The 15,820-nt window shown below is 39.0% G+C and overlaps 1 long non-coding RNA gene across 1 annotated transcript; it reads left to right on the top strand.

Moving 5' to 3' along the window:
- Positions 1 to 6,261: 6,261 nt before the first annotated feature.
- On the top strand, positions 6,262 to 13,189 carry LOC310742579. Its single transcript, XR_014538576.1, has 3 exons — positions 6,262 to 6,306; positions 7,857 to 7,934; positions 12,934 to 13,189. It is a non-coding gene; the product is annotated as an uncharacterized lncRNA (long non-coding RNA).
- The last annotated feature ends 2,631 nt before the right edge of the window (positions 13,190 to 15,820 follow it).

Here is a 15,820-nt window from a genome sequence, read left to right as displayed (position 1 = left end):
ATTTGAATATATATATCATTGAACCCAGGGGTAGTTAATGCGGTGCCCTCCATAAGTCCCAACCAACATGATGAAAGATAGGAGCTATAGTTAGACAACATCTGGATGGCACAACATTGGCTACTCCTAGTTTAGCCTCATATCACTCCTGTGAGGTGTGACCATCACCAAACAAAAACAAACAAGCAAAATGGGACAAAGGGGGCTTCAAGTTTGCATAAATTTTTCATATGCTAGTTTAACTATATCAATGTACATTTGGAAATAAGTAAAATAAAAGTACAGAACATCTAACCACAGTGGGCAAGACCCAATGTGTGATTGCTGTGTCTGCCATCCATGTTGCTAACTGCAAATGGGAAACTTTGAAGACCTGCTCTCCATTCCTGTGGTTCTTCAATCTGTAAACCAAATTTGAACTTTACAACAAGTTGAGGACTGTCCCCAGTAAAGGAGGACACATGGCTATGCTAATCCTGTGAGACAGGTTAAGCTAAGAAATATTTACTTTTCTAGAGTCACAAACGAAGCTGAATGGTTTGGGTTTTTCCAAACTGACACTCTAGCCACTATATTACACTGGAACAAACCACAGTTTTACTCAGTAGAGCTTGTGTAGGATACAAAGCATCCCTAAAGCTCACTTTACCCAAATAATTTTACATAAGGTTCAAATTATACATACAGTAGTACCCATGCAGTGGGATGTTGTGATGTGATGCTAGCCAAACCTCATACTGGCACAGTTTCCCCTGTGTGAATAAGCCTTCCAACTATTCACCCCTTTTCTTCATAGCAAAAATAACAAAGAGTCACATGGCACTGAAGAGAATGTTATGAACATCCTTTTAAGGGCAAAGCCCAGAAAACCAGGCTCAGCATGAGCAGACAATGGGAGACAACTGGGCATAATAGAGGTCTATGTGAGTGGTCAGCCTTGTGTAATTTCCTCAGAAGCCTTAACAATCTTGAGCCCAGTGACCAGAAACAGTTCTTAGCTAAGTTGCACTCGTTAATTCTCCAAGTCAGCAGGAATCAACTTTACATCCATTGGGAAGGAACACCATGGACAAGGTTTTTTTCCTGACAAGTCTGCTTCCTTAGTGCCTACCATTCTCACCTCAATACACTCATCACCTTTTATTTTATTTTATTTTATTTTATTTTATTTTATTTTATTTTATTTTATTTTATTTTATTTTATTTTATTTTATTTTATTTTATTTTATTATTTTATTTATTATTTGTATACCACCCTTCATCCATACAAGCCAACAATGCTGATCTCAATACACTGGTACCTCGAGTTAAGAACCTAATTTGTTCCGGAGGTCCGTTCTTAACCTGAAACTGTTCTTAACCTGAAGCACCACTTTAGCTAATGGGGCCTCCTGCTGCCGCCACGCCACCGGAGCACGATTTCTGTTCTCATCCTGAAGCAAAGTTCTTAACCCGAGGTAATATTTCTGGGTTAATGGAGTCTGTAACCTGAAGCGTATGTAACCTGAAGCGTATGTAACCTGAGGTACCACTGTATGCAGGCAGAAATAGTTCTTCATATCTATTAGGCAAAGTATGGTGTACAGTATATACTACTATTCCCATGTATTCATTTTTTTCTGCTTCTTAAAGAGAAAATTCTAGTGTCAGTGCAGGTGGGGAAAAAACCTCAGCAAGAGACTATGGATAGTCACAGATTCCATATATACATTAAGGTAAAATATTCACACCACAAAGTACAAAGTAAAGGATGTGGCACAGGAGCACAGGAGCAAGGTGGACTATAATGCAAGAGCTGAAACAGAGATGATTCTTGTGATTTCAAAGAAATAGCTCTGAGAATTGCCTTTTCATATTTGTTCTCCCTCCATGATTAAATAAATTCAGATAAGATGTAATCAAATCAACTATTTTATTTCATGTATGGTACTAGCATTAAACTCAAGTGGAGCATATTTTTCATTGACATTGAAGTGGCTGTTTAAGATCATGTACACACTTGAATTTATTCCAGTCCAAACTTACTTGGAGGAGACCTGGTTGTCAACTTCATAATGAATGCTTGGCATGCTGTGAATAATAGGCTACTTGCCAGCCTTCACTGCCACACACTAATAATAACACTATGTTGTACGTAGGGCTGAAGCCAATATTTTCTTCCTTTCTGCTTATCCATTGAATAATTGAGGGTTCATTTTCATTATTGGAGTTGGATCTTTGACTTTGCTAAACTTGATTACTATAGTACTATAGATACTTTTAAACCTGGAAATCATTGTGCTGAAACCTTTTTTCAGAGTGATGTTAACCAGTACATTCAGAATGAAGATTCGGTTAAAATTCTGTTATCCACTCGATAATGGCCAAGTCATTATAGTGACCAAGGCACTGGCACCAGACTGCTGCTCAGGGATTTGTTACATCATAAAGAGAAAAACAACAACACTGGGCAGAATCTTCCGTGCTTACACTCACTTTACTACAAAGCACACAATGGCACAAATGTATTATTAAGGATGTGACCTTCCCAGTAGAGGGTCATTAGAAAGAGTAATTCAGCACAAGTTCTTATTGTATTTCTGTCATCTCATATATACCGATGTGCTGGAGTGCCACAGTGGCTATTAAGGGCAGTCTGTATTGATTATTTTAAGATATATCTGTACATGAGAATATTTAAAAGGAAATCTGAAGTACTAGCTCTACTAGCCTAACTCAAAGATGATAGCAAACTACTTGAGGACACTAGAAATGCTCCTAAAATTCTCCTCAGTCAAATTTGTCCCCAGTTTTGGGTTTTCCAATTTACATCTCATTTGGTGGTAGAATCAGTGCATTTGGTATCTTTCATTGTTCTATGTCTTCTTTCAAAATATATCAAATTGAGCAAGTGTGAAATTGTACAATTGTATCTCCAGTTTGATATAGTTTTCAGCTTTTTTCAGCTCATCTGGGTATTCCTCCTCCTCTACATTAGCAATGTGCACCTGTGGGTTGATAAAACATGGGGAGTGAAGGAATCAAACTTGATGAGATCATCCATATTATTGCACCATTATTCTTATTGTGTGGGTACCAGTGTCCCAGACCATACCTGTGCATTGGTAAAACATCAAACCAAACAAATCTTAATGAAATGATACAGTGGTACCTCGGGTTACAGACGCTTCAGGTTACAGTCTCCGCTAACCCAGAAATAGTACCTTGGGTTAAGAACTTTGCTTCAGGATGAGAACAGAAATCTTGTGGTGGCGGCGTGGCAGCAGCGGGAGGCCCCATTAGCTAAAGTGGTGCTTCAGGTTAAGAACAGTTTCAGGTTAAGAACGGACCTCCAGAACGAATTAAGTTCTTAACCCAAGGTACCACTGTACCATTCATGCTTGTTTTGTGGCGTTTTGGCAGTATTTTATCAATACGCAGATTTGTAACTTTAATGTAGCGCGGGCGAGATTTGATTAAACTGAAGAAACTGAAAGCTCTAGCAAATTGCATAATGGAATTAATTTTATAAATTGTCATGGTTAAACCAGAATTTGGGAGAAGTGGGATGCAAGGCAAGCAAATCAGTTGAGCATAGAGGAAGGGAGTGTTGAAAATTCATTCCTACTTAACAACATTCATTAATATCATTTTCAGACATTCGTAGAGTGACTCAGAGTGACTTCACAGGCAAATTTTGCCACTATTTTGATATTTTTTTTTACTATGCTTGTTGCTACCCACCCACAAAAAGGAAAATGTGTGAAATGCAAGAACAACATTTTTTAACATCATGCTTGCAGATCCTGCACTCAAACAAGGCGAAGACCAAAGCTTAGGATACTGCTAGCCATGGGAAATGGAGCAATTATGTGAATTAGCCTTTATGCATTTGCTCGATTCCTTTGATGGCCCCCATACGATGTCTCAAAGTGCCATTTTCCCTTTAAAAGTGGATTTCTGCTCTCTTCTTAGCAGAAGTGCTGAGAGTAAGACAATGGGAGAAAAACGGAGAGCTGCCTGAGCTCATCTTAGCAACATAAAAGTAATATACAGTGCCTCTTTTCTGACTTCATCAGCAAACTATCAAGCACTCCTCTCAGAGCTGTGCTCACATCATCTGAAGATGCTGCTGCAGTAAAAAAAAAGAAAGGAAAAAAGTATCAGAAGATTGAATAAATGGAAGTTGTTAAATAAAAACAAGCCGGACTGGGTTTTGTTCCATTTAAATGACAGGAAAACAAATCAAGCTGCCAAATGGAAGAGGATAAAATCAATAGGGGGGAATGCATTTTCAAGACATTAAAAACCTTAAGAGTAAAAACAAAGTTTAAAATCTCTAAACAATTACCTGGATGCATCCTATTAAATCAAAGTTCGGGGCACTTATGGCTGGTAAGACATAAGGTATTGCCAGGCATCCAAACTAAAATGGCACTCTTGTGTTACAGTTTTCGAGTATAATGGATCTAAAACCTGAATTTTGCAAAGCATCATCTATGATTTACAGAAACAATCTTTTTGGCTATGTTCCTCTTTAGAATTAAACACAGAGCTCTCTGTTCATCAAAAGTCTTTCATCACCACTTTGAGATAGAGGGGGAAATGTTAGTGACCTATTTTTCAGCAGAAGTTCTTGCATGGTGCTTCTTGAAAGGAGTAAGATTGCTATTGAATAAAAATTGTGTTTCTTTATTGATTTGTAGGTTAACGATTGGGAACTCCAATTCCTGGTCCACCAGCTAACGAAAGCTAAAGTAAAATAAAGTTGATTAAGAGGAAGAAAGAACTGCACAGAATGGGAGCCTATGGTCCTCCAGATGTTATTGAGCTACAACTCCCCTCATCCCTGATCACTGGGTATATTGGTTGGGGCTGATGGGAGTTGGAGTCCAACACCATCTGAAGGACCACAGATCCTGCCCCCTACAGCATTTCAAGACAGTACTTGGATTTTCAGTGGCAGCCTTACCTATCTCGTTCCTCCCACCCACACCCTCAAGTTAAAAGTACTCCCTGTTCAGTGTTAGTGTGTGCATGTTGAGGAGCAGTTTGGGAGAGCAGGCTCTAATCCAAAGTCTATATGTTTAGTGGAGGAGATAGGTAGAGCTGTAAATATGTACAAATATATATGTGCAACATTACAGATGTGGGTATGTGGGTTCTGTCCATTTCATTAGGGACTGCATGAAAAGAAAGCCTTAGCCATGCATCAAACAGTGTCAGCCTTCCAATGAAATTGACTTCTACTCATTCAATAGGACAAAATTGGTTCCAGAGGGATCCTTGATAATAAACTGGGGAATATGGTGGCAGAAATGGGAAAGAGAGGAAGCAGAAATCTTGCGGCATGAATGGAAGTCCATTCACACAACATTGTTTATCTCCCATAGGGCTTTAAGCGTATATTCAGCTAAACGGGTATATATTTTTGGACTGTGATCATGATGCCATTTCTGCCACACACACCCTGCCACACATTCTCTGTATGTGTAAAGATCACTATAATTATGTGTTTCCATGCCCCACCAATGACTGCCAATCACGTAAAGCAGTGGTGGTGATTGGGACATGCAGAGCGATGAAATCAGATACTGCCAAGTTTTACTGCAACACAAACACACATAGGCAGCTTGATGCTCATCATTATCATTATCACTACTATGACTTCATCAACGCGCATCATACAAGAGGACAAGTTCCTACCTTGAAGGGGTTATAATCCATAATTTGACAGAGGAAGGGAAGACAAGTGGGGTAAATGGGGAGGGCTGCAATTATTTCAGTTGTACTTAGGTAGGCCCAGTATCAATAAGTTATGGGCAAATTTAAAGTCTGAGTTTAGGCTGAGATTGCTTTAGTCCTCTAACCAATTGTTTTATCATTTTCAGAAGTATGACAAGCAACAGCTCTCCAGCTACTAGGTGGTTCAGTTTCTCTCCTATTCCAGGTCAGAATACCAATTTGCATGTTAGGGTTTGGGATGCATAGATCTGCCTATTTCTGGTCTGTGTCAATTTTGTGTATATTACTAAGTCCACTCCATCCCATTTCCACATTAATCTGCATAAAAGAAAAAGAAAATTCATATCCATATACGGTTTAAAATGTATTTTTAAACTCCATCTAATGTAGTTCACACTAGCAATAATTGCAACAATTTTCCAGTTCCCCTTCCTTCTAGGATTATCTTTTTAAAGAAAGAATGAGATGAAATGAGGGCCAAGGAGGAGGTTGAGAAAGACGGAGAAACTTAAGGAGAAAAGAGGAAATAAAGGACCAAAAACCAAACATATTTGGGTCCCACATTGCATTTGGAGTTTGAAGGTAAATTCCAAATATGAGAAAGTTGAAGACTGTCTTATATATTATATTGTAAGTTGTATTCTATATTGTCAGTGTATCCCAATGCCTGCACCATTGCCAATCTACTGAAATAATGGAGTTTGGAAAATAAAACTTTAATGGAGGTTGGGGGAGAAATCACATTAGATATCCAAAATTCCTGTAAAGGAGAATTGCAATTATATGAAGCAAAAATTTCCAACTATTTAAATTCGCTGTCTGGTTGTAGATAGACTATGTTGGGGGGAAATAGCATTCCTGTCTGACTCGATTGGCTTTCCCTTTGCAAACCATACAGAACCCAAATCTTGTAAGCATTTTGAAGTGTGCAACATTAGTGTTATTATTCATGAAGTGTCTAGTGAGCTAATGTTTGGATTTACACCAGTTGCTGATAGTAAATCAGTTGCTTTTCGGTAAGCCCTCAAAGTATAATTTAAAATGTAACATGCTAGTTGGGGGTAAGAAAGAAAAGGCTTTTAAAAGTGTGCTTCTGTGGCTTTTATAAATAATTTAATCTTTTAAGAAGAGCACTAGTAGTCTCGCCTCCTCAACCACTGGCCACTGGCCTCCACCACATTAGTTTTGTTGCAGAATGGTAACATAGAATAAACTACTTTTAAATGGCTTTTTAAATGATGTGGTTAAGGAATACAGCAGCATTATCCAATGGCTATTTAAAAATGTCTCCTCCCTTCTCCCAACCATTGAAACAATCTGATTTCCTTTTGTAATTTGCTCGTTCAGTTGCATAGCTGAGCTGAGTGGAAATTAAGTTGGGAGAGTCTGAAACACGTTGGTGCCTTGTTGCACACTTTCCCATTTCATGTATAGATCTATTTTTCAACCCTAGCTTCCATTTTCTGATTGTTCTTAGCCTTGGTGTCACATCCCCGCAATGGAGTGAGCTCCCATTGCTCTGTCTCAGCTCCTGTCAACCTAGCAGTTTGAAACCACGGCAGTGAAAGTAGATAAATAGGTCTTCTTTGGTGATCACTAGTAGCCAAGTAAGATTGTCTTCCATAAACACGGTTTTAACAATGAGTCCGCAAGTGACTGTGGAGGCCAATTCTGGATCCACACAACCTTCTACAGTGGGGACAATGGTTTCCAGGCAGGAGTTGATCACGGTGTGGATTTGTCAAGTGTGCCTTCCTCTTAGCACATTTCTCCCTTGTGTCCTGAGTTTGAGTGTCTTCAAAGCCCATGACACCTTTGGTAAAGGCTGTTCTCCAACTGGAGCACTAACAGGCCAGTGTTTCCCGTTGTGAGTATTTATACTAAATTTTTTAAGATTTGCCTTGAGACAGTCTTTAAACCTCTTTTGTTGACCACCAGCATTACGCTTTCCATTTTTAAGTTTGGAATAGAGTAGTTGCTTTGGAAGATGATCATCAGGCATCTGCACAACATGACCAGTCCAACGAAGTTGATGTTGAAGAATCATTCCTTCAACACTGGTGATCTTTGCTTCTTCCAGTACACTAATATTAGTTCACCTGTCTTCCCAAGTGATGTGTAAAATTTTTCAGAGACACCGTTGATGGAATCTTTCGAGGAGTTGGAGATGGCGTTTATAAGTGGTCCATGTTTCACAAGCATATAATAAGGTTGGCAGTACAATAGCTTTGTAAACAAGCATTTTGGTTTCCCTGTGAATGTCCTGGTCCTCAAACACTCTGCACTGCAATCGGGAGAAAGCCGCACTCGCAGAGCTCAGGTGATGCTGGATTTCGGCATCAATGTTGGCCCTTGTGGAAAGATAACTGCCTAGGTAGGAGAAGTGATTGACATTTTCCAACATTACACCATTGAGTTGGATTTGTGGCACTGCAGAGGGGTTATTTTGTACTTGTTGGTGCAGCACTTTGGTTTTTGGATGTTGAGTGATAGGCCAAGCTTTTCGTAAGCTTCTGCAAAGATATTTAGGATTGTTTGGAGGTCATCCTCTGAGCGTGCGCATACTACGTTGTCATCAGCATACTGAAGCTCTATGATGGAAGTTACGGTAACCTTACTCTTTCCTTTCAGCCTTCTCAGATTGAAGAGCTTTCCATCTGTTCGATATATGATTTCTACTCCGGTGGGCAGTTTCCCTTCGACAAAGTGTAGGATCATGGCAATGAAAATAATGAATAGAGCTGGGGCAATAACACAACCCTGTTTAACACCTGATCCCACTGTGAATGGTTCACTTTGAGAGCCATTGTTATCTGCGATTGTTGCTGTCATATTATCATGGAGGAGCCGAATGTTGTTTCCAAATTTATCTGGGCAGCCAGTTTTCAGAAGGACAGTCCACAGGGCATTACGACTTTGTGTCGAAAGCCTTAGTCAGGTCAATAAATGCCATATACAGGAGTTGGTTTTTCTCTCTGCATTTTTATTGAAACTGTCAAGCGGTGGAAATCATTTCCACTGTCCCCCTAGAAGGCTGAAAACCATTTTGGGATTCAGGAAGGGTCACCTCGGATATTGTTAAGAGACGGTTTGCTAAGATCCTTGCAAGATCCTTGGTTATAACTATTGAGGATCCTATACAGAGTGTTAAAGAAGTGATAGAAGAAATTGAACATTTCGGTCAGGTGTCAGGTTTCAAATTAAATAGGAAAAAAACCAAAATAATGGTTAAAAATTTGGATCAAGAAGTTATAGAAGAAATACAGCAGCAAACAGAAATGAATGTAGTAAAAAAAGTAAAATACTTAGGAATTACGTTAACTCCTAGAAATATTGACTTGTTTCAAAATAATTATGTACCAGTTTGGAATAAGATTAAACGGGACTTAGACGTATGGGCAAGAATGAGATTATCGTTTTGGGGAAGAATTGCAACAATAAAAATGAGCGTGCTACCGAAAATGTTGTTTTTGTTCCAGATGATACCAATAATTAAAGGAGTGACTATTTTTAAAGAATGGCAAAGAACAATGTCAAAATATATCTGGCAGGGCAAAAAGCCGAGAATTAAATTTAAGATACTAACAGATGCAAAAGAAAGAGGAGGCTTTGCCCTGCCAGACCTGAAGTTATATTATGAGGCTTCGTGTCTTTGCTGGTTGAAAGAATGGATAAAACTGGAGAATACGGAATTATTGGACTTAGAGGGACATGACAACAGATTTGGGTGGCACGCTTATCTATGGTGTGACAAAAATAGAGTACACAGAGGTTTTGAAAGTCATATTTTTAGAGGTACGTTAATCGAAGTATGGAATAGGTACAAAAATCTATTAGAGCCGAAAACACCAATGTGGTTATCCCCACTGGAGATAATGAGCACGAAAAAAGTCAATATGACAGGAGATTGGATTACATATGAAAATTTAATAATCAAAGAAGGTGATAAATGGAATTTGAAACCATATGAAGAGGTTAAAGAAAAAGTGTATGATTGGCTGCGTTATTTTCAATTGAATGCAATGTTTAAAAAAGAGATGCGGGAGAAAGGTTACTCAGGAAAAAAATCAAAGTTTCAGCAAGAAATTTTGAATAGTGACGTAAAAGTATTGTCAAAAATGTACAAACTATTACTTGAATGGCATACAAAAGACGAGGAAGTTAAAACGGCAATGATTCAATGGGCTAAAGATTTTGGTTACAATATACAATTTGATGATTGGATAAGGTTATGGAAAGAGGGAATGAAATTCACCGCATGTACCACGATAAAAGAGAATGTGATGAAAATGTTATATAGATGGTATATAACTCCAGTGAAATTAGGTAAGATGTTTAAAGTTAGTAATAAATGTTGGAAATGTCAAGAGAAAGAAGGAACATTTTATCACATGTGGTGGGAATGCAAGAAAGTGAAAAGCTTCTGGGAAATGATTTATAACGAGATGAAAAAAATGATGAGATACACGTTTGTAAAGAAACCAGAAGCATTGTTATTAGGCATATTAGGTAATGATGTTGAAAAGAAAGATGTGAAACTATTTAGATATGCAGTTACAGCTGCCAGAATCTTGATGGCCCAAAAATGGAAACAGGAAGAAATGCCAACGAGGGAGGAATGGAGAATGAAACTGATGGAATACGCAGAGATGGATAAATTAACATGTAAAATTAGAGACCAACGCGATCAGAGGTTCACCGAGGACTGGAACAAATTTACAGAGTATATCAAAACTGTGTGTGATCAGGAAATAACGCTTGTTGGATTTCAGGAAGCTTTGTGAAGAGAATAGTAAGGAATGTTGTTTAAAAGGAAAGATAAAATAAGGACTGTTAAAGTGCAACACAATTTAAGGAATGTGAAATGTTGTGAAAAATATGGAAATTGTCAGATAGGTTGATGGAAGTCTATAAGATGTATAAGTTAAATTGGATGTTAAATTGTAATTGGATTGGTTATTATAAATTTGAATAAAAATTAATTATAAAAAAAAAAAAAAAGATCCTTGCAAGAATCTTGGTGGCCGCTGCTAATAGAGAGATGCCTCAATAGTTTCCACAATCAGTTCTGTCACCTTTTTTAAAAAAAGATTGGTAATTCTGGCATCCCTAAAGTCTGCTGGGATCTCTTCTCTTTCCCAGATTTTTTCGATGAGCTTGTGAAGTTGTTGTGTAAGTTCAATTCCTCCCACTTTGAAGATTTCGGCAGGTATCCCATCAGGTCCACTGGCTTTGTTGTTTTTCATTTGGTTAATAGCTGTACACAATTCTCCCAGATTTGGAGATACTGCAAGCTCATCTCTAACTTGTTTTTGCAGAATTTGTGAGAGGACCTCAGCTGCTATGGGGGAGTTGCAGTTAAGGAGATGTTGGTGGTGTTCTTTCCAGCGCAGTGCAATAGCTTCTTTATCTTTTAGAAATGTGGTACCATCTGCTGAGCTTAGGGGGCATATGCCATGATTTATTGGCCCATAGATGGTCTTTGTGGCTTTAAAGAAACTCTGTGCATCATGAGTGTTGGCTAAGTGCTGGATCTCTTGAGCTTTTTTTTATCCACGAGGTGTTTTTTAGTTCTCTGGTTCTTCTTTGAACCTCAGCCTTAGTGTTGGCATAGTTTTTTTTTCTTTTTCTTAGTGGCACAGTTTCTATCTCTTTGCCAGATCTGAAAGGCCTTCCTTTTCTTGTCAATCATGCATTCAATATCACTGTCATTCTTATCAAGAACAGAAGTCATATCAGTGCCAGCTCTCACCCCTGCCATCTGCTACTGGATATGAGTGGTGGTGGGGAGGCTGGAAAGAGTGGGGCTTTGTGATTTAGGAGGAAAAGTTGATGTTTTTGTTCGCTAATTTCCTTGGCACGGATGTACCCTCATAGCCCTGATGCACCACCCACTATTTTGCTAGGTGCCTGAGACTGCAAAAATGGTCCTGTTGAGCTTTCTTATTCAGCGCAAGATACCCTCATCACATACTGAAGAGAGAAATTCTGCTGTATACAGAAACCTGCTTTCTCTAACTCAGATTCTTATTGTGAAACTTTTTTTTTTTTTAAAGCATACTTTCTGCGCTTGTTTGCCAGCTACCCGTAGCTTGGCTTTATGCAACAAAACCTTATTTGGGACTAGCAGGAGATGTTCAGAGAAGTTTCTGTTAATGTAACATTGATTGTGTTCTTCAAAAAGGGAAGCACCTCGTGGGTATTTTCTGAGGCTTTTAATTTTCCTTTGTTGCCATGTAGGTCAATTAAGGAGGGGAAATGCTGTCATGGGAATCTCTGTATCTTGTACTAAAGTCACTTGTGCTTGACAATAATGTTCAGCTGAAAGCTGGACTAATTAACAGTAATGTCTGCCAGTGCCATACTTCAAAAACAACTCAAATTTTAACAGCTCGGGACCAGCAGTGAGCAAAACAGGACTGAACAGCAACAGCCTGCTCTTGCAATTAAATTCATCCAGTCTGTATTGGCAGTGAAGACTAAGCTGAATTTAGTACAAGTTTGTTATTCCAAAGTAGGAATTGCCATCAGATACTAAGCTGCAAAGCAGATATTTAAAAGACCTCCTTTCCAACACTACAGTGGTACATCCAGTTAAGAACTTAATTCGTTCTGGAGGTCCATTTGTAACCCGAAACTGCTCATAACATGAGGTTCGCTTTCACTAATGGCGCCTCCCGCTGCTGCCGCACTGCCGGCACACGACTTCTGCTTGCATCCTGAGGCAAAGTTCGCAACAAGGGGCATCTACTTCCAGGTTAGAGGAGCTTGTAACCTGCAGCATTAGCAAGGAGAACAGTACATAACACGAGGTTCCACTGTATTTGAGATTTACTATTAGACTATGAGAACAGGTGAGTTAACTCTTAATGCTTCTGGTTATGGTAGGAGAGAAGAGCAACATCATCACACAAATACCTCACTGTACAGCAAGCACAGGGAACTTCTCTGCCAAGGGCTGCATTCCCTCAGGAATAATCTGTTGGGGGCCACATGCAGTGGTGGCTAGAGTCAGAGCAAAGCATGGCTCCTCTCTTTCTGTCAACCCTTCTGGCTCCCCATGCATCCCCATGCCTGGAGATTTGCCAGGAGTCTGAACTACTTGCTTGCAAAGGGTCTTCCCCTTTCTTTTTTTGCTCACTCCATTCATTTCAGCATTCTTCTCCATTTCCCCCCCTCGCCCTCCTTACCTGCTATTCTCACCCACAGGAAATTAGACTGAGGACTGCAGGCTCTTCTTTGTTGCTGTACAGAGAAGTACCAAAACAAGAAATCTGTATTCTGGTGCGTGGTCAGAGATCATGCATCTCACACACTGCTTTTGCTCAGCCAAAACAAAGATGAGGAGGGTAGTCCATGTGAAGTGCGAATCTTTGATTACTTCAATATCCCTCTCCCAAATCACTGTGGCTTTCACTGTGATTAAAAGCTAGACCTATCCATCAAAATAAAATATCCTTCCACCGGGGCTTTTTTTCTAGAAAAATAGGTGGAGATACTCACCATGAAATTGTTACAGTAAGTGCTGCACTTTTTAACAACAACAACAAAAAGAGAGGCGCTGGTACTGTGTATCCATGATTACTGAAACAAAGCACTGCTTCCACCTCTCCTTTCCATCCCTTCCCTTCTCAGGTCAATTTGTTTTTTTTCTCTCAGGTGTGGGTGGGTGTAAAACAAATGGTGTTGTGGTTTGTTTGTTTTTTGAGAGCCAAAGCCACAGAGACACTGGCAAAATGGAGAGTCCCTGATCCACCTTAAAACATCTTCTTAATGACATGATCTGGTTCAGAAATGTGAATCACCCCAATTTCATCATCATCGTCATTTTATTTGTATGCTGCCTTTCCATAGTTAAAACCATGCTCAATGCAGCTTACAACATGATAAGATATACATGCTCACAAACATAACAAAAGTCATAAACAATAAATAAAACATATCAAAAACTGCACAACCAGGTTGAAACAATTTCCACATAAATCACAATAAGAGCTAAAAAAAAAGATAAGCAAATTAATATCATTAACAACAACAAAAACCCAAACAAGACACCCTAACAATACCACAGGCCAAGAGTGTGTTCAGCAGCTTTTGTAGCTGGAGTCAGTCAGCGCCCGACCCTCCCAGGCAAGGCAGGGAACAGCTCTTCCAGGACTTACAGCCAATATCTGCCTTGTAATTCATGGCACACAGGGAGCTGGTGCATAGCCCTAACAGGTATATGACTTGAGTTAGGACCAGCCTGGGTAGAAGTAAGAAGATGCACCTTTCAGCCATGAAGTTCGCTGGATGACCTTTGACCATTAACAAATTCTCTGGCTACCTCCATTAGAGACCTCTTCTGATGATAAAAATAAGTGAAAGGGGACCATATATTCCACACTGAGCTCCAGGCTGGCATGTAGCAAGATTAACATGTAACAAAATAAATTAATATCTTAAGAGGCTAGCTGGAGTGAATGATTCTAAACCAGGCTGCTGCAATTAAAATTGTAAGTCTGTAGATAAAAGCTAAGGTTTCATTAAGCTTTATTATAAGTCTCCTGGCTTTTAATTTGCCAGGTGTGTTTGGCAATCAATATCTCTTCAAAGCCAATGGACACAGTTAATTTGTGAATTTCTGCCATTAAAATGAATGGATGACTGAATGCACAGTATCCATTCATTGCAATGAGGCTTGCACGCAAGAAGTTCCTGGTAGATTATAGAAAGCAAGTGCAATCCAATGCACAGTCATGTGCACATACGTCTCATTGAAATCAATGGGGCTTAAGGGATCATAATTTTGTGCTGGATGCTGACCGATATGTTCTAAGTTAAGCACATGTTTAATTAACTGCCCTGAAGAACAAATAATCTAAAATTGTGATTAGATTATTAAAATCCAATATTTTTATCAATGACTGAGAGCACATGAGCAATCAGAAAATGAATCATATTGTTTATGAGCTCTCTAGGTATCTTTTCAGTGTCCTTTTTTCCCTTCCTTCTTTCTTTTAAAAAACCTTTTACATTCTCCATGAGTACATTTGCAGTTAATAACCATAATTCATCTTCTGACACCATCAGACCATTGCAAAATATATCAATAGATTTATTTTTTAAATAGAATTAGACATTACTCTTGTCTATTTGAACTAATCAGAAAGATTATTTTAGCCTCTCTCTTTAATCAAGAAGAGTATATTGCAAAAAGCATGAGCAGTGAAGCAAGACCCAAGAAAACACAGATAAATGATACTAGGCTCGAAGAGGCACTGGATTAATTTCATTCTGGCAACACCTACAGACCATGAATTTTAGAACGATTCAGCTCAGTATTTTTAAAAAGCACATTTTCAAAATATGAGTCCCCACAGAATGCACCGGGGTGGGGAGAGAGAGACCCTGCCACATCAAAACATTAAAACAAACTACTTCCTTGGGATCCACTTGGACATATAACCCATTTCAAGCTATGTTCAAAACCAATGTAGAAACAAGGGGTTCAGAATGAACTAGTTTTAAATGCTTCTAAATCAATATTTTATTTGTTTGAAGACTCAGTGCTTCAGAACCAAGAGTAAAATGGCCTCAGTTTGGCTCACAGCTAAACTTCCAACAGAGCTTCTTTGAGAAGATTGAGATAGTAGATTGTAAAAGGAATGTAAATATAATCCTATTGATGAGTCCAATGACATCTCAGCATGTTTTATTGTCTGTTTATATTCATTTTTTATGGATGTAAGCTGTTTTGTTGGCCATTTTGTGGTTCAAAAGGTGGGTTTAAGTTCATAAGTCTATTTTATGAATCACACACACACACGGGGGTAGCCACAATGTGCCTCCTAGCCATACTCCTTCCATAACCATGCATCTTCTGCCACTTCCCCCAATGGCTGAGGTCAGCCGTAGTGGGAGATCTGCCCTGATTGGCTAAGTCCATAACTGTGTAGAAGAGTTCTATCTGCATACATCTTTTTCTGTGAAAGGTCCCATTCTAAAGAATTCCAAGCTCAATATCATTTGGCGGTGCATTCAGTGAGCCTACCAGAGTGGAAGAAATGTGGCCAGCTACTCTGCTCCCATTTCCACTTTATACATTCACTGAATG

Source organism: Podarcis filfolensis, assembly GCF_964270895.1.
Source record: "Podarcis filfolensis genome assembly, chromosome: 9".
Lineage (NCBI taxonomy): Eukaryota > Metazoa > Chordata > Lepidosauria > Squamata > Lacertidae > Podarcis > Podarcis filfolensis.
The sequence above is the reverse complement of the archived record's forward strand: the minus strand, read 5'-3'. Positions and strand labels throughout refer to the sequence as shown.